This window comes from Trichomycterus rosablanca, chromosome 15 (genome assembly GCF_030014385.1).
Source record: "Trichomycterus rosablanca isolate fTriRos1 chromosome 15, fTriRos1.hap1, whole genome shotgun sequence".
NCBI classification, from domain to species: domain Eukaryota; kingdom Metazoa; phylum Chordata; class Actinopteri; order Siluriformes; family Trichomycteridae; genus Trichomycterus; species Trichomycterus rosablanca.
Genome location: NC_086002.1, coordinates 7,142,864 through 7,161,589, shown reverse-complemented (window position 1 = coordinate 7,161,589; position 18,726 = coordinate 7,142,864). Strand labels below are relative to the sequence as shown.

At 39.4% G+C, this 18,726-nt stretch overlaps 1 protein-coding gene across 1 annotated transcript in view; it reads right to left on the bottom strand.

Annotated features, from left to right (window-relative positions):
* LOC134329605 (VPS10 domain-containing receptor SorCS1) overlaps nt 1-18,726 on the bottom strand; it is a 230,639-nt gene that overhangs the window by 92,488 nt on the left and 119,425 nt on the right. The gene's annotated exons all lie outside the window — the stretch shown is intronic.

The window sequence follows — 18,726 nt, the reverse complement described above, 5'->3', positions numbered from 1 at the left end:
GCTTACTTGGCTTCAAGTACATTACAAAACAACACAACAAATTAATCATACAGACAGCAAAATTAACTCAATCCAAGAAATCAAATTTGGGTTTATCGTACATATTCCACAACAGCAATGTTCTATTTAAACAAAGCCTGTGGGTACAAATGTGACCAGGTAGAATGCAAGAATGCTGTAAAATAGAACACCTTTACTGTACACCCTGTCATACGTACATCTACAGGTTTACAGTACAATGAAATTGTTGGAAGTTGGGGTCAGAGTGCAAGGCCAGCCATTGTGCGGTGCCCCTAGAGCCATGAGGGTTAAGGTCCTTGCTTAAGAGCCCAATAGTGGCTGCATGGCAGAGCTGGGATTCAAACTCTCACCCCTTTGATTTGTAGTCCAAAGCTCTACCCACTAAGCTCACACTATCGGAGTGCTCCAAAATGTTCAAAACCGTCAACAGTGATTTCTAAATCACCAGAAATTTGTCAAATATTGAAACCCCTACTTTATACACATTGCCATGGTGCCACCAATTACATAAAATTACTTTGCCAATCCAACACACCTTATCCCCTACCCACCCCCAACTTCGTCAAGTGTCCCCTTTTTTGAAAGCTAAAATATGGTCACCCTACCTTACACAGTTCCCTAATTGAAAGCATCACCACTCAACAACATACTGTTGTGAAACATGTAACATTTAATATGAATCCATTAGTAAATCATATCATTCTGAATCTGGATACCATTCTGTAAATATTCTTTAAGGTGCACCAGACTTTCCTAACTAGGTCGATCTCGGTCTTTAGGGAAAGTGCTAGAAAGAATGCAGCCGTCTGCCTAGAGCAGAATAGTACATACAGAAACCTGCGATCTGCTTACTTTTCACAAGAGAGCTGAATGCTAGTGAAGGATGTGACATTTACACTGATATGGATTGTATTAATGATTCAGCTAGAGGTGCTAGAGTACACGTGCCACTTCACAGATTCTGCATATTCATATCTACCATTATTCAGCCGGATGCTGCCAGCCAATTGCTACAAGAAGTAACGCTAATAGTTTAGATGTAATATCAGGGCCATTTTTTTTAAAGGGAGAAATTAGTTTGACTTTCACAAACTTCACATAAAGGACAGTGGAGGCCTAGAGGGAAGAGCTTTGGTTTATCAATTGAGGTTGTGAGTTGTGGGTTCGAATATAAGCTCTGCCATGCAGCCACTGTTAAAACCTTGAGCAAGGCAGTTAACCCTCTCAACCCAGAGCGCCATACAATGGCTGACATTGCACCCTGACCCCAGCTTCCAAAAACGAGGAATACACCAACCAGGCATAACATTATGACCACTGAGAGGTGAAGTGAATAACACTGATTATCTCTTCATCATGGCATCTGTGAGTGGGTGGGATATATTAGGCAGCAATTGAACATTTTATCCTCAAAGTTGATGTGTTAGAAGCAGGAAAAATGGGCAAGCATACGGATTTGAGCGAGTTTGACAAGGGCCAAATTGTGATGGCTAGACGACTGGGTCAGAGCATCTCCAAATGGTCAGTATCTATCAAAAGTGGTCCAAGCAAGGAAGGCAGGGTCATGGGCAACCAAGGCTCATTGATGCACGTGAGGAGTGAAGGCTGGTCTGATCCAACAGACGAGCTACTGTAGCTCAAATTGCTGAAGAAGTTAATGCTAGTTCTGATAGAAAGGTGTCAGGATACACAGTGCATTACGGTTTGTTAAGTATGGGACAGCAAAAAGGGGACCAACACAATATTAAGAAGGTGGTCATAATGTTATGCCTGATCGGTGTATGATATACTGTACAGTGGATATATAAAGTCTACACACTACTGTTAAAATGCTAGATTTCTAAAAGAAAAATGTATACATATTAACTGCATCACATAATATATGTGCAGTTCAATTGATTCAACTGTTCAAACAAACTGAAACTGCTTAGAGATGGAAAAAATAAATAAAATTATGTGATTGCAGAAGTTCAGCTCTTCTAATAGGATTTTCCCGACATTTATTTTGTTTACATCTTGCAGCAAAAGCCGTGGTCCACAAAGAGCTTACAAAGCATCAAAGAAATCTCATTGTTCAAAAATATCAGAAGAAGTATAAAGAAATTTCTAAAGCATTACATGTACCATGGAACACAGAGAAAACAGTCATCAGTAAATGAAGAACTGGACGTCTCTCCAAAATTGATAAAAGCACAGAAAGAAAACTGGTCCGTAAGGCCACCAAAAGGAGCACAGTAACATTAAAAGAGCTGCACGTACTGGTTGTGTACTGCATGTGACATCTGTATTCTTCATATGTCTGGGCTGTGCCTTGTAAGCCTTGTCTTACAAAGAAAAACATCTGAGTCTGGCTGCATTTGCAAAAGCCTACATCAAGTCTGTGATTATAGACTTGTGACTATAGGGCACATTAAAGGTGAAAATAAAAAATAAATAAATACAAATTTTTTTTTTAGCATTTCACATATGCAGTTAATGTCAAACTTCAGAACAACAGATACATTAAGCTATTCATTTCAGAAACAGATTTGATGCACTGGGTGACAAACACTATATGGGCAAAACTATGAGGACAATTTAAATATTAGGGTGAGTTATTTCAGATTTTCACACCTACTGCTATGTATGGGTTCATTTGCATGTAGTAACTCGGCATGTAGTAATTTTTTATCTTTGTTCAACACTGAATCCATTGACGTACTTAACTACTCAGAATGTGTAGTAGTAGATGGATGTGTTTTGGTCCATCTTTCTAAGTGGAAGAGGTTGTATATGAGTAACAGGACTGAAAGTTTGTTTGTTTGTTTTTATAACGCCATGTTGTCATAGCTATGACATTCACGGCAAGAATCGGTGTTTCATGCTAGTTGTATTTGTTTTGCATTATATATATATGTGTTTTTTTTTCCATTTCCAAAAAAAAAAAGAAAAATTGGTTCTAACAGGTTTCAGCAGATTTGTGTTCTTCGACTGTTGTCTACTTAAACTTGAGAAATGAAATGTTTACTATGGAAGCACTTCTGTAAGTCGCTCTGGATAAGAGCGTCTGCTAAATGCAGAAAATGTAAATGTAAATATGTGTTCAGTTTATATTATTAAAGTACTTTAGAATTATTTCTGAATTATCTTGAGTAAAGATTTCTTTTAAGTATTGGGCATATGTAGTTTACGTCTGTCACTCTTGTATTTTAGGCATTCTGTCAGAATGTGTTTTATGATGATTGGTGTATGACAGTCTATGCAAAGTGTGGGTTCTTCTCCTAATAATAGGTGTTTGTGTGTTAATCTAGTATGGCCTATTCTGCATCTACTATATATCACTTGATCTGTGCATTGTCCTTGGTGCATTTTTAGTTTATTTCTGATGTTGGGGTAAATCTCGTAGTTTATTGTTTGAGTGTTCCATTGCAACTGCCATTTATTTTTTATATATTCATTTATGAGGGGTTTAATGTCCATTGGTGGTAGTTTAAAGATAATTTTTTGTTGGGTTACAGGACTGAAAGTAACAGGACTGAGTTTTTAACATAGAATTAGTAAATACATGTAATATAGCAGCACAGAGTTCATGCTAAAATCATGAGCACACTGGGTACAGTCAAGTCTTTGCTTACATTCATGACAGAAATGGTAGTTACTCATTACACAAGATTCATCAGTTCACAAGTTTAATATCAAACACAGTCATGGACAATTTAGTATCTTCAATTCTCCTCACTTGCACATCTTTGGACTGTTGGAGGAAACCGGAGCTCCTGGAGGAAACCCACACAGACACGGGGAGGACATGCAAACTCCACACAGAAAGGACCCGGACCGCCCCACCTGCGGATCGAACCCAGGACCTGCTTGCTGTGAGGCAACAGTGCTACCTATCAAGCCACCGTGCCGAGACACATATATTGATGCACTGGGTGACAAACACTATATGGCCAAAAATATGTGGACAGTTTAATTATTAGGCTGAGTTATTTCAGATTTTCACACCCATTGCTGAGGTGTATAAAATCAATTATTATATACAATTATCAGTATGGTCTTTTCTTGCTCTATCAGGTTTGTGCTCTTGTGCAAAAATATTATAAGGTTTTGATGAACATTAATGCCTGATTTAAAAAATGTTCTTTTAACTAAATGGGCTCAAATTCCCACAGACAATCCAAAATGCTGTGAAAGTCTCTTCCCAGAGGAGTTCTGACAGATTCAGCTAGAAACAAGCAAACGATCAATACTACATTATCCACTGGCATGCTGCAATCCAGAAGTTTACCAGAAAAGCCCAGTTTACCAGGGGGCAGCAAACCAGCAGTGGTTATGAATGAATGAATGAATGAATAATAAATAAATAAATAAACATACATCCCGGAAATCCAGAGAAATCTCAGTCAGCGTAGGGCAAGGTCTGGTGAATGTGCATGGCCTACAAGCCCTCACATGGTCCTGCATGAGAAACAGTCATGCTACTGTGATAAATATAGCCGCATGGGCTCAGGAGTACTTCAGAAAACCATTGTCACTTAACACAGTCTGCTGCTGCATCAGAGAGTCAGAGTCAGAGAGAGTCAGAGGTTTTATTGTCATTTCAGCTACATACAAGTACATATTGAAACGAAACAGCGTTCCTCTAGGATCATGGTGTAACACGGTACAAAAAGTGCAAGACAATACAAAAGTGTAAAAATACAACAATAAATACAAAAAAACCTATAATAAATAACTACAAAAGATATTCCTAATTATCCCTAATATAAACAAGTAATTAGAAGACAGGACTAAAGACAAGTGTTAGTACATGATGGTGAATAGATGGTACAATGGTTCATGAGGTAGTGACATGTTGTACATTAGCAGCGTAAAATTGGCAATGCCGATAAGGTGCCTAAAAAGTAAATAAGGTGCAAAAATACAAGTAAGGTGCAGAAATTACTTGTTCAGTTCCAGGAGGTGTGCAAAAAATGCAAGTAACATAGTCAATACAGGTTAGTGTGTGTCAGCAGAAAATTTCCGGAGGAAATTGTTACAGTACTGAGTTGAGGAGTCTGATTGCCTGAGGGATAAAACTGTTACACAGTCTGGTTGTGTTAGTCCGGATGCTGCGGTATCGTCTCCCAGACGGGAGCAGAGTAAAAAGTCCATGTGATGGATGGGTTGGATCGTCCACAATGCTGAGAGCTTTGCGGATGCAGCGGGTGTTAAAAATGTCCGTGAGAGATGGAAGAGCGACCCCGATGATCTTTTCAGCTGTCCTCACTACTCGCTGGAGAGTCCTGCAGTCCGACGCAGTACAATTTCCAAACCAGACAGTGATGCAGCCGCTCAGGATGCTCTCGATTTTTCCTCTGTAGAACGTGGTGAGAATGGGGGGTGGCAGATGAGCTTTCCTCAGTCTTCTCAAAAAGTAGAGACGCTGCTGGGCTTTCTTGGTGATAGAACTGGTGTTCTCCTCCAGATGAACACCGAGAAATTTGGTGCTCTTGACGATCTCAACAGATGAGCCGTCGATGTGCAGTGGGGAGTGGTCCCTTAGTGTCTTTCTAAAGTCAATGACCATCTCTTTGGTTTTATCCACGTTCAGAGACAGGTTGTTGACTTGGCACCAGTCCGTTAGATGTTGTATCTCCTCTCTGTACGCTGACTCATCGTTGTTGCTGATGAGTCCCACCACAGTTGTGTCGTCTGCAAACTTAACGATGGAATTCGAGCTGTGCATTGCTGTACAGTCGTGCGTAAGCAGAGTAAACAGCAGTGGACTGAGCACACAGCCTTGGGGAGCGCCGGTGCTCAGTGTGGTGGTGCTGGAGGTGTTCTTACCGATCCGGACGGACTGAGGTCTCTCAGTCAAGAAATCCAGGATCCAGTTGCAGAGAGAGGTGTTCAGGCCCAGCGTGCTCAGCTTTCCAATTAGATGCTGAGAAATGATGGTGTTGAATGCTGAGCTAAAGTCTATGAACAGCATCCTGACGTAAGTGTTCTTTCTGTCCAGGTGTGTAGAAGCCAGGTGAAGTGTAGTGGATATGGCGTCGTCCGTTGAGCGGTTAGGACGGTACGCAAACTGCAGTGGGTCCATGGTGGGAGGCAGTAGTGTCTTAATATGCCTCATGACTAGTTTCTCGAAGCACTTCATGATGATAGGCGTGAGTGCTACGGGACGATAGTCGTTGAAGCATGACACAGATGACTTCTTTGGCACAGGTACGATGGTGGTCATCTTGAGGCACGTTGGAACGATGGCGCTGCTCAGGGAGATGTTGAAGATGTCAGTGAATACATCTGCCAGCTGGTCTGCACATCCTTTGAGCACTCGGCCAGGAATGTTGTCTGGTCCAGAAGCCTTCCGTGGGTTGACTCTGTGCAGAGTTCTCCTCACGTCCGCTGTGGTGAGACGAAGCACCTGGTCGTCACAAGGTGGGATCATCTTCCTCGCCAACATGTTGTTCTGCGCCTCGAACCGAGCGTAGAAGTCATTCAGCGCATCTGGAAGGGAGGCATCACTGTCACAGACGGGTGGAGTCGTCCTGTATTGGTGATGGCCTGGATGCCCTGCCACAAGCGCCGTGTGTCACCGCTGTTCTGGAAGTGGCTGTGGATGTTCTGGCCGTGTGCGCGCTTTGCTTCTCGGATTGCCCGGGACAGTCTGGCTCTCGCTGTTCTCAGAGCCGGCTGGTCACCTGCTTTAAAAGCGGAGTCTCGGGCCCTCAGCAGTGCACGCACCTCTGGAGTCATCTTCTGGTTGGGTCTGGAAGTGATGGTTCTAGTGGTAGTGACGTCCTCAATGCATTTGCTGATGTAGCAGGTCACTGAAGTCGTGTACTCCTCTAGATCAGTGTAATCGCCGTATGTTGCAGCCTCCCTAAACATGTCCCAGTCAGTGCACTCAAAACAGTCCTGAAGAGCAGAGATGGATCCTTCTGGCCAGGTTTTCACCTGTTTCTGTACAGGTCTGAAGCGCCTGATGAGTGCTCTGTATGCTGGAATTAGCATTACAGAGATGTGGTCTGAGTATCCGAGGTGGGGGCGGGGCTCCGCCCGGTACGCACCGGCAATGTTCGTGTAAACATTATCCAGCGTGTTCGCTCCTCTCGTAGCAAAGTCCACATGCTGATGGAATTTAGGGAGAACAGACTTGAGATTTGCATGATTAAAATCCCCAGCGATAATAAACAGCCCGTCTGGATGAGTGTTCTGCAGTTCGCTGATGGCTCTGTAAAGTTCGCTCAATGCTTCCTTCGCTTTTGCGCTGGGCGGAAGATACACCGCGACAATAAGCACGCTGGTGAATTCCCGTGGTAAATAAAAAGGTCTGCATCTAACAACAGCAAATTCCACCATCGGAGAACAGTACACCACAACAAGCACAGAGTCCTTGCACCATTCGGTGTTAATGTAAACACAAACGCCTCCTCCTTGTGTTTTACCGGACTGAGCTGCATTTCTATCGGCGCGATACGATGCTAGCCCGTCTAGCTGAATGGCACTGTCTGGAATGTTGTCGCTAAGCCATGTTTCAGTGAAAATTAAAACACAACAGTCCCTGTACTCACATTGGGTAGTTCGCTGAAGTCTGATACAGTCCAGTTTATTCTCCAGAGAGCATGCATTTGCGAGGAATAACGATGGTAGAGCCGGCCGGCTTGGGTTAGCTTTTAGCCTAGCACGGACCACGCTTTCCACACTTCTGCTTCCTCGAGCACCGCTTGCGGCACCCCCTCCCCCGGTCACCTGCTTCAGGTAACACCGAGGACTGCAGGCCTGGTTCGCGAAGTAGGCAGAGTTCATGCAGAGTTCGCTGCAGATCATCTTGCAGGTTGGTTTCTGACTGTTTTCTCAATTGTAGCAGTGTCTGGCGGTTGTAAACTAAGTCAAAAGTGGTTTCCATACGTTTATAAACAAAACTGTCCTAAACAAACTTACAAACTTTTCCTGAAAACAACAAAAAAACACAGTTTTTCGACCCCAGAGCGGCCGCTGCGTGTTAACGCGCCGCCATCTTGGATTCATCCATGAGGAACGCTGTCGTTCTCAGGGCTCAAACCAAAATATGGTCTACAGCAAGTACTTTTTAGCCTAGCTAACTGCATTATTAAGTAGCCTGCCCAACGCTGCTACCTGCCTGTGTAGCCTAATACTGTGGTGTGATCTCCAGAGGTGTGTGATCACCAAATGAGTGCTGTTAGTTTGCACCTCAGCAGGCAGCCGTATGTCAGAAGCTCTAAGGTATAAACACATGCATCTGACCAACTAAAAATCATCATCTGCCTGCAACCTCAGAACAGATCTGTAGCTTCATTTATAGTGAAAGAAAACCTGAGCTGAAACTGAGCTGCATCCCATAAGGACTTTTATTTCTCGTTGATCGAGGAACAGATGTCAGTTTTCTCACTGCAAATCAGTGGAAAAAAATGTACTGGAATGAATCTAAATGTTACACAGCAGAGTACTAAAGCAGTTGTTTTTAGATCTGAACAGGCGGTTAATTAGATGATTTGTTGAGTCAGATTTGTTTGAGCAAGTTCAACACAACAAACGTGTGGGTGAAGTGGTATGAAAAGAGAGGAATGCGCTATGCAGAATTACATTGCTGATTATTCCACTACAATCTGGTACATTCACGTATAGTTAAATGATACAAATAATAATAATAATAATAAATAATAATAATAATAAATGTTATAAATAATAATAATATCCAGTTCAATCTGGTAGCTGATAACTGAACGATATAAATAATGATAATAATAACTTAAAATCTGGTACATTTATGCATAGCTGAACAAAACAAATAATAATAACAACAACAATAATAATAATGATAGTAATAATAATAACAATAATAATAATAGTAATAACAATAACAATAACAATAATAATAATAATAATAATAATAACATAATAATACAAAAAAAAAATTATAATAATAATAAAATAATAATAATAACAAAAATAACAATAATAACAAAATAACAATAATAACAAATAATAATAATAATACACATAATAATAACAATAATAATAATAATTGCTGATGCTCAAATTTCCACTCTTTGCACTATTTTAATGTATTCTGTGCTTTTGTTTGTTTATGCACTGAATAAACTAAGGAAGAAAATTAAATGTTTTCTTGAACACACTGCAATTTCATTTTTTATTGATGCAACAGACATTGCTTGGATGTTAGATCTAAGACAAGCTTGCTAATTCTAATGCACAGCAAGTCACTTAATGATCACACTGGACAATGAGCAGCGTTTCGGATCAGTATCAAGCCCAATGGTAATTAAAAGCCCTTTAAGTATTTCTCTCTGTGTGTATGTGAGTGTGTGAATTCAAAAGAAAGAGAAAGACATTAGCTAGGCTTGTGCACCAAAGGGGAGTGAGTCTGGGGAGCTGCTAACCTTAAATGTCTAAAAGATAGCCATGCATGCTAATGACAGTGCAGCTTGGGTGTGCTGCTAGCACTGCAGGCACTGCGTGCTGGCTTTAGTTTGCTAACTAGAAGTGTCAGCAAGCAGTGTAAGTGTGTGTGTGGGTGAGTAAGTGTGAATTAAAAAGTAAAAAAAGAAACAAGGATGAACAGTGAGCAAGTGTACACAGCTTCTCTAAGCCTCTTAGTGTCCTTAAGCCGGCGTGTGAGAAGGTGAACGACAAGCAGCGGTGCAAATTCATGACTGTATCGGCGTGTGTTTGCATTATGTATTAGGATCCTTTCTAGTGAGGTCATATGCCCGAAGTGTGGTGTGTGCACACCAGTTCTGCATATCTATATTCATACATTATATAGCTAAAAGTTAGTGAATAAATCATCAAACTTAGTTCAGGAACCACCGAATTTTAGAACTGGCACTAGGTATTGAAGCAGCTAGCATTTGCCAGCCAGAGAGCTACGTAAAGAAACCTGATTTATTACTCAATAGAATTGTTAACAGTGCTCCAGAGTCCAAAGTCACTCTGATGTAGACCTTTCCAGACATAGATAGAATGCCTTTATTTGTCGTTTATACATTCACTGATCATCCATAACATTAAAACCACCTCCTTGCTTCCACACTCACTGTCCATTTTATCAGCTCCACTTACCATATAGAAGCACTTTGTAGTTCTCCAATTACTGACTGTAGTCCATCTATTTCTCTACATACTTTTTTATCGCTTTTTTATCACTCATCTATTGCTGCTGTTTGAGTTGGTCATTGAATTGGTTCTAGACCTTCATTAGTGGTCACAGGATGCTGCCTACGGGGCGCTATTGGCTGGATATTTTATGTTGGTGGACTATTCTCAGTCCAGCAGTGACAGTGAGGTGTTTAAAAACTCCAGCAGCGCTACTGTGTCTGATCTACTCATACCAGCACAACACACACTAACACACCACCGCCATGTCAGTGTCACTGCAGTGCTGAGAATGATCCACCACCCAAATAATACCTGCTCTGAAGTGGTCCTGGGAGAGTCCTGACCATTGAATAACAGCATGAAAGGGGGCTAACAAAGCATGCAAAGAAACAGATGGACAGTCAGTAATTGTAGAACTAAAAGTTCTTCTATATGGTAAGTGAAGCCGATTAAATGGACAACGTGTGTAGAAACAAGGAGGTGGTTTTAATGTTATGGCTGATCAGTGTGCCTGGAGCAGAGAGGGTTAAGGGCCTTGCTCAACAAGGCCCAAAAGTGGAAGCATGAGATTCGAACTCTCAACCTTTTGTTTGACAGTCCAAAGCTCTATCCACTAGGCCACCACTGTCCATTAATGAGTATTCATAACTAACCTAATAGCAAAAAAAAAAAAAAAAAATCATTAGCCACAGTGTGACCAATTAATGTGCATTACACCAATGTAGCCAACGTGCATTATAAAAGGTCATATTACACTTGTGTATGGGTAGGATTTAGATAATAGACCCCTAATGCATAGCAGCTGGGTTTAAATAAATAAGCAATTAGCAACTTTACATTCATTAGTAACACCACTACATGGTAAAAGCTGATTCATCAGAATGCAACTCTAATGACTGTATCTGTGTTTGTTATTTGTTATAAGGTTTGTTATAATTCATATTATTTTTACCTTACTGGTATCTGTTTATTTACCCTAAATCTAATTTCACCAAATATTCTCTAGCCCAGCGGTCCTCAACCTTTTTTGCAGCATGGACCGGTTTCATATAAGGTATAATTTCACGGACCGACGGGGGCGGGAGGATTTAAAATAGAGTAACTATAGAATGGAAAATCAGTGAGACGCTGCTCCCACCTAGTGGTGATTAGAGATGACAACACCCAAAGAGTTTTGGAAATGTAATCTCTATTTATTCTTTCTGTGCGGCCTGGTAATAAATGACCCACGGACCGGCCCGGTGGTTGGGGACCACTGCTCTAGCCCACCTAAAGAGGATGGCAGCCTGGTTTAGTCTGGTTCCTCTCAAGGTTTCTTGCTGATTATATTTAGAGAATTCTTGCTTGCTTGCTCATTAGGAGTTTTTGGACCTAGAATCTATAAAGTTGCCCAAAACATCCATTGTACAAAGAACTATGCAAACAAATTCGAATTTAAATTAATCAAAATGATAGGTTGCCATTTGTGCCTGGAACCTGTTTTTTCAGCCCATTAACCATTTTACTGATTTATTCAGGTGATCTGTTTTCCATTAGCATATAAGCACTTCATGTGGGGAAAACTAACGTCATTCGTTCATTATTAGAACTGAATTGTAGTTTTATTTACATATGAATGAGGTCTTGCCAATTCAAGCATTATAGTATTTGATTATGTAATGTTTTAATGACTAGGGAACCACTGACAGGGCTTAAGAGCTACACATTTGCTCTGATTAACCAAATTTGGATGGATAAATAAATGTACATAATAGCAAATTGGAAATCCTTTCATGGTCTCCTGACCATGATACTAGAGTAGAAGATCTGAGCAGCAAGATTTCTTTAAGATCTCTTAATCTCAAATAAGGGCCAGTTTGACCTTTACTTCCTGGCTGTTCTTTGGATGATCAGTAGCAAAATGTGTGATAGTTCAATAAGAATAAACTTTTCTAATGAAATTGATGTGGCAACCTTATTAAAAGGCTTTGTAATGGTCCCACTTAGGGCTGGCTCGATACCACTTTTTAAGTCTGATACCAATACTGCAAATTGAGTATCTGCCAATACCAAACTGATATCATCATTTCTCCTCTCAAACAACTAAGCAGTAATAATACATGTCTCAATGCACCATGGTTAAACTAGCTATCTAAATAACAATGCTCAGACTGTGAAACAAATATTGTAAAGGAATAAATACAGAACCTACAACATCACACTTATGCAAAACTGTTGTTTTTATTTTCACTTTTACACACAGAACATTTGGCAGCATTTTTGGTTTCACTTACATTCGAGCTGTTCACGTGACATCTCACTTTACGATGTGTCGTCCAAAGTGTCTACAATTAGAAGATGTGGATGTCAATCAAACGCGACGGACCAATTAGAATTGACGCAGAGTTGAGATTTTCTGTTCAAGTTCTGTCACGTTCTTAGATTAGAGGACATTTGTGGCTAAACGGGAAACAGTGTAGTTTGTTTTATTTCATAACACTAATGGATTAATCGTTGAGGATGTGAGATATCTCCAAGCCGGTACAAGATAGGGTTTCTTTATCTCAAGTAAACGATTGATCATTTATAAAGCGATTTTTATTGTGTTTAAACAGTGTTTTTAGTTGTGGCAGTAGTAGATGATTTTTTTAATATACTAAAAGTTTAAGTCGATCAGTGTGTTTTAATTTCTGAATGGCTGCTGCAGATGAGTTGTAGATCAGTGGCACATGTTAATGTCATCAAGATGCACCTTGTTACGGCAGTTGCCAAGTGAGCTGGCAATAAACGGCGCTCTGCTGGAACGTATCTTCTTGTGTTATTTGCTTTACACACAAACAATGGCCTTATTTACATTAAGTGTTATTTACATTAAGTGTTATTTACATTAAGCGACAGTATCAGATCGGATTACACGTTTTTTTTCCTTCCGATATCCGATCCAGTGATTTGGGCCAATATCGAACCGATACCGATACAGAGTATCAGATCGGTGCCAGCCCTAATCGCACTTTTAATTTGTCAATATTTAAAAAGAATTCTTTCAGCTTAGTAAACATTCACATTTCTCTTTACCTACTGCACTATACAAATTATTTGTCCGAGTTCATTTTCTTCACAGAGCAGTGGACCGAGCGTGTACATTTTGCAGTATAATTCAAACCATTTTAATTTCATGCTGCACTTTAAAAAGATCCCAACTCAATTTTCACCATGTCACCATGTATCTACTGACATCTGTTATTCCACCTCTGCCTGACATTATGCACCAAACCTAGAGATGAGATGGAGAAAAATAAGCTCCCCTGTCTATAATTAACTTTTACAGGCTAACACGGGTCTCATTAACAAACAGGTATTTAAATCTTTAGGTACATTGTAGCTCTCACAAAAGTTACCATGTGCTTTAAAGTAAGTCTGAATTTATTCCAGGCCTGGCTTTATAGGGAACAGTGCGTCAGGCTGTCAGATCCCCAGATTTCAAGATTGATCTGCATTGGGACAGATAAAAACAAATCAGCACAGCGCTGCTACAAGCAACAACCGTGTAACATATGAATATATTTTGTGGTTGACAAGCCTTAACAAGCAGCAGTGCCATGATTTTCTACCCATCTGTCCAGGGAAATAAGGAAACCAGTCAATGAAATAGACTGTAGATATAAAGATATATTTATGTTTTGTTTGCAGGATGTGGTGGGTACACACTGCCGAGGGAAAAAAGAATCTGTTGTTTAACTTTCTTATACACACTTGGGTTATCCTGCTTTACACTTAACACTTGTAAAAACACTTGTAGGGCCTAACACTTGTAAAAGTCCAAGTTGAATTTATAGCATGGTATACAAAAGGATTTGTCTTTTTATGTTGGATATCCAACATAACACTGTACTTTTACTATTTAGAGCACTGCAACCAAACAGTGTGGAAAGGAGCGAGGTCAGTGCTAATGAATTAGTTTTGTATTCACAGTAATTAATAGATGCATATGTAATGCCTGAATGACACACTAATCTGATGCACATTTTGCACAATCATTGCTGTTATTGGGTAGACTACAAACCACCAAATTCCTTTATTCATTTACTGCTAACTTTGTGCAAATATTGAGTAATCAGTTAATTAGTATATCTACTGAATCTGGGAAGTGGTAGCAAACTGGAGCAAAATTTGTAAATTAATAATAAAAAAAATATTAATAATAGTAATAGAAAAAAGAAACATGCCAATAATAATAATAATAATAATATAATAATTAATAATAATAATTAATAATATTATTATTTTATTATTTTGTTTTATTATTGTTATTATTATTATTATATAATTATTATTATATAATTATTATTATTATAAAAAACAACATTCCAGAAGTATAATAATAATAATAATAACAATAATAATAACAATATTGTTGTTTTGTTTATCATTATTATTGTTATTATTATTATTATTATTATTATTAAATAAAAAACATGCCAGAAATAAAATAATAATAATTATAATTATTATTATTATAGTAGTAGTAGTAGTAGTAGTAGTAGTAGTAGTAATTATTATTAAATAAAATGAAACATGCCAATAAAAATTGTTTTGTTTTATTATTATTATTATTATTATTAAATAAAAAAAATGCCAGAAATAAAATTAAAATATTATTATTATTAAATAAAAAAACATGCCAGAAATAAAATTGAAATAAATATGATTAATTATTAAATAACAAAAAATTATTTTAAAATTAAAATAAAAAATCATCATCATCATCATCATCATCATCATCATCATCATCATCAAATAAAAAACATGCTAAAAATAAAATTAAAATAAATATTATTATTGTTATTAAACAAAAACATGCCAGAAATAAAATTAAAATAATAATAATAATTATTATTATTATTAAATAAAAAAAACATGCCAGAATAAATTAAAATAAATATTATTATTATTATTAAATAAATATATACTACACTTAAACTTGTACTCTTTTTGTCTACAGTGATGCTAAATGTTAAAATAAGCCACATAAGCCTCACCAGTGTAAAGATTTGGTCAGGTGTGGAGTCAGTGTGACCCCCAAAAAGTTCTACTTTGAGTAATAAAAAAAAAATCTGCTGTTTTTATTATTATTTTCATTAATAATTAATTATTCATTCAGAACACCAGGGTACCTAGAGAAAACCCATGCAGACACATGGAGAACATACAAACTCCACAAAGAAAGGACCCTGGTTTCTTCTTGCTGTGATGTGACAGTGCTGCTCAGTTGACTGGTTTAGTGTTTAATTATATAGAGCCACTTTTGTTTTTAAACAGAAAACCTGGTCGAAAATCGACTGAGAAGAACCTTTCAGCTGTGCACCGCAGCCTGACACACAGACAGTAACGGAGTCACATGTCCTGAAATGTGTTGTTTGCATAGTCTATGGAAATTGTGTGTGGGTGTGTGGGTGTGTGTGTGTGTGTAGGTGTGTGTTTGTGTGTGTTTGTGTGTTCATACATATGCATATGCGCATACAGACACACGACCGCTTAGTCTAGCAGCCAGAGATTTAAATGAATGATGTGCCTAGAACCCAAGTTTATTTGAGTAATAAATCATTGTTTAGCTTGTAGCCATATGGTGGGGAAAACAATTGACACAAATCCTGAAATGGAATATACAGTATGACCACTATAATAAAGGACTGGAAATTACAATTTTTTTTTAAAAGTAAAAATGTAAATCACTTTCTTCCCTCTTACAGTCAATCTCCCAAACCCATACACTCATCATCATCATCATCATCATCATCATCACTATTCCATCTGAACCTTCTAAAAAGGCTTCTCTGTGACTTTTAAAACACACTAGCACACCAGAGCTGACATTTCGAACTCGTCGGTTGGAAACTCCGCTCTGCTATCCAGCAGGCTGGGCGCCTACATGAACAACGATTGGCTGTTGTTCATACAGGGTGGGAGCCGGATAGGGACCTCATAACTGAGGCAATTACGGCCTCTGTTGGCTAATTGATTGCATCTGCACAGTAAAGGGATAATGGGGATTAGAGTGTAGCTCTCCGTACACAAAGCTGATTTGCATATGAACTCGCCTCACATGGGTGAAAAGATGCAGTCGGCTACTGCACACGTGTTGGAGGGAGCGTGTCAGTCTCGCTGTCCTCAATCAGGGTGGAGATCAACATCAGTAGAGGTGGCATAATGCAATTGGGTAATTGGATCCGCTATACATGCGGGGCCAGTGATAGCTCAGTGGTTTAGGTACTGGTCTAGTAAACAGAAGGTTGCCGGTTCAAGCCCCGCCACCACCAAGTTGCCACTGTTCCCTGAGCAAGGCCCTTAACCCTCAATTGCTCATTGTGTAAGTCGCTTTGGATAAAAGCGTATGCTGAAAATGTGTATATATACACACACTAAATATATATATATATTGTCTTATGTTCTCATCATTGTTGCAAAGTGTCTGTTATTAAAAAAAAAACACATTTGTTATCACTAAAGCTGAATAATAATCATTTGGCATCCTAATAAAGTCAACAACATCCTATTGCTTGTTCTCATAACTATACATTCTCAGACATCCTATTACATATCAAAGAATGAATTATTTAGCTTTAGATTTTGAATAAAGTCCTTTCATCATAATAACAGAAAGAAATCGAACAATATGCTTCATTCAGAGAACATTCATGTCAAATCCTTCACTGCTAAATGATTCGTCCACCTACTCAGTGCATATATGAACTGAAGTGCATTGATTTGCTGAACATCTGAAGGAGCTGTTTGGGTCCTGCACTGGCAGTCGATTTTTCACAAGGCTAAGCTATGACATAACATCTTCGACCAACTTTAAAACCGGACTCGGGGTGGGGGAGATGTGTGACATCAGCATTAATAAGTTCAGGGAAAACAAATTACCGTAGCTATATTATATACAGTGTATCACAAAAGTGAGTACACCCCTCACATTTCTGCAGATATTTAAGTATATCTTTTCATGGGACAACACTGACAAAATGACACTTTGACACAATGAAAAGTAGTCTGTGTGCAGCTTATATAACAGTGTAAATTTATTCTTCCCTCAAAATAACTCAATATACAGCCATTAATGTCTAAACCACCGGCAACAAAAGTGAGTACACCCCTAAGAGACTACACCCCTAAATGTCCAAATTGAGCACTGCTTGTCATTTTCCCTCCAAAATGTCATGTGATTTGTTAGTGTTACTAGGTCTCAGGTGTGCATAGGGAGCAGGTGTGTTCAATTTAGTAGTACAGCTCTCACACTCTCTCATACTGGTCATGAAAGTTCCAACATGGCACCTCATGGCAAAGAACTCTCTGAGGATCCTAAAAGACGAATTGTTGCGCTACATGAAGATGGCCAAGGCTACAAGAAGATTGCCAACACCCTGAAACTGGGCTGCAGCACAGTGGCCAAGATTATCCAGCGTTTTAAAAGAGCAGGGTCCACTCAGAACAGACCTCGAGTTGGTCGTCCAAAGAAGCTGAGTGCACGTGCTCAGCGTCACATCCAACTGCTGTCTTTGAAAGATAGGCGCAGGAGTGCTGTCAGCATTGCTGCAGAGATTGAAAAGGTGGGGGGTCAGCCTGTCAGTGCTCAGACCATACGCCGCACACTACATCAAATTGGTCTGCATGGCTGTCACCCCAGAAGGAAGCCTCTTCTGAAGTCTCTACACAAGAAAGCCCGCAAACAGTTTGCTGAAGACATGTCAACAAAGGACATGGATTACTGGAACCATGTCCTATGGTCTGATGAGACCAAGATTAATTTGTTTGGTTCAGATGGTCTCAAGCATGTGTGGCGGCAATCAGGTGAGGAGTACAAAGATAAGTGTGTCATGCCTACAGTCAAGCATGGTGGTGGGAATGCCATGGTCTGGGGCTGCATGAGTGCAGCAGGTGTTGGGGAGTTACATTTCATTGAAAGACACATGAACTCCAATATGTACTGTGAAATACTGAAGCAGAGCATGATCCCCTCCCTCCGGAAACTGGGTCGCAGGGCAGTGTTCCAGCATGATAATGACCCCAAACACACCTCTAAGACGACCACTGCTTTATTGAAGAGGCTGAGGGTAAAGGTGATGGACTGGCCAAGCATGTCTCCAGACCTAAACCCAATAGAACATCTTTGGGGCATCCTCAAGCGGAAGGTGGAGGAGCGCAAAGTCTCGAATATCCGCCAGCTCCGTGATGTCGTCATGGAGGAGTGGAAAAGCATTCCAGTGGCAACCTGTGAAGCTCTGGTAAACTCCATGCCCAGGAGAGTTAAGGCAGTTCTGGGAAATAATGGTGGCCACACAAAATATTGACACTTCAGGAACTTTCACTAAGGGGTGTACTCACTTTTGTTGCCGGTGGTTTAGACATTAATGGCTGTATATTGAGTTTTTTTGAGGGAAGAATAAATTTACACTGTTATATAAGCTGCACACAGACTACTTTTCATTGTGTCAAAGTGTCATTTTGTCAGTGTTGTCCCATGAAAAGATATACTTAAATATCTGCAGAAATGTGAGGGGTGTACTCACTTTTGTGATACACTGTATATATAATCCATCCAGTATTATACTGTATATG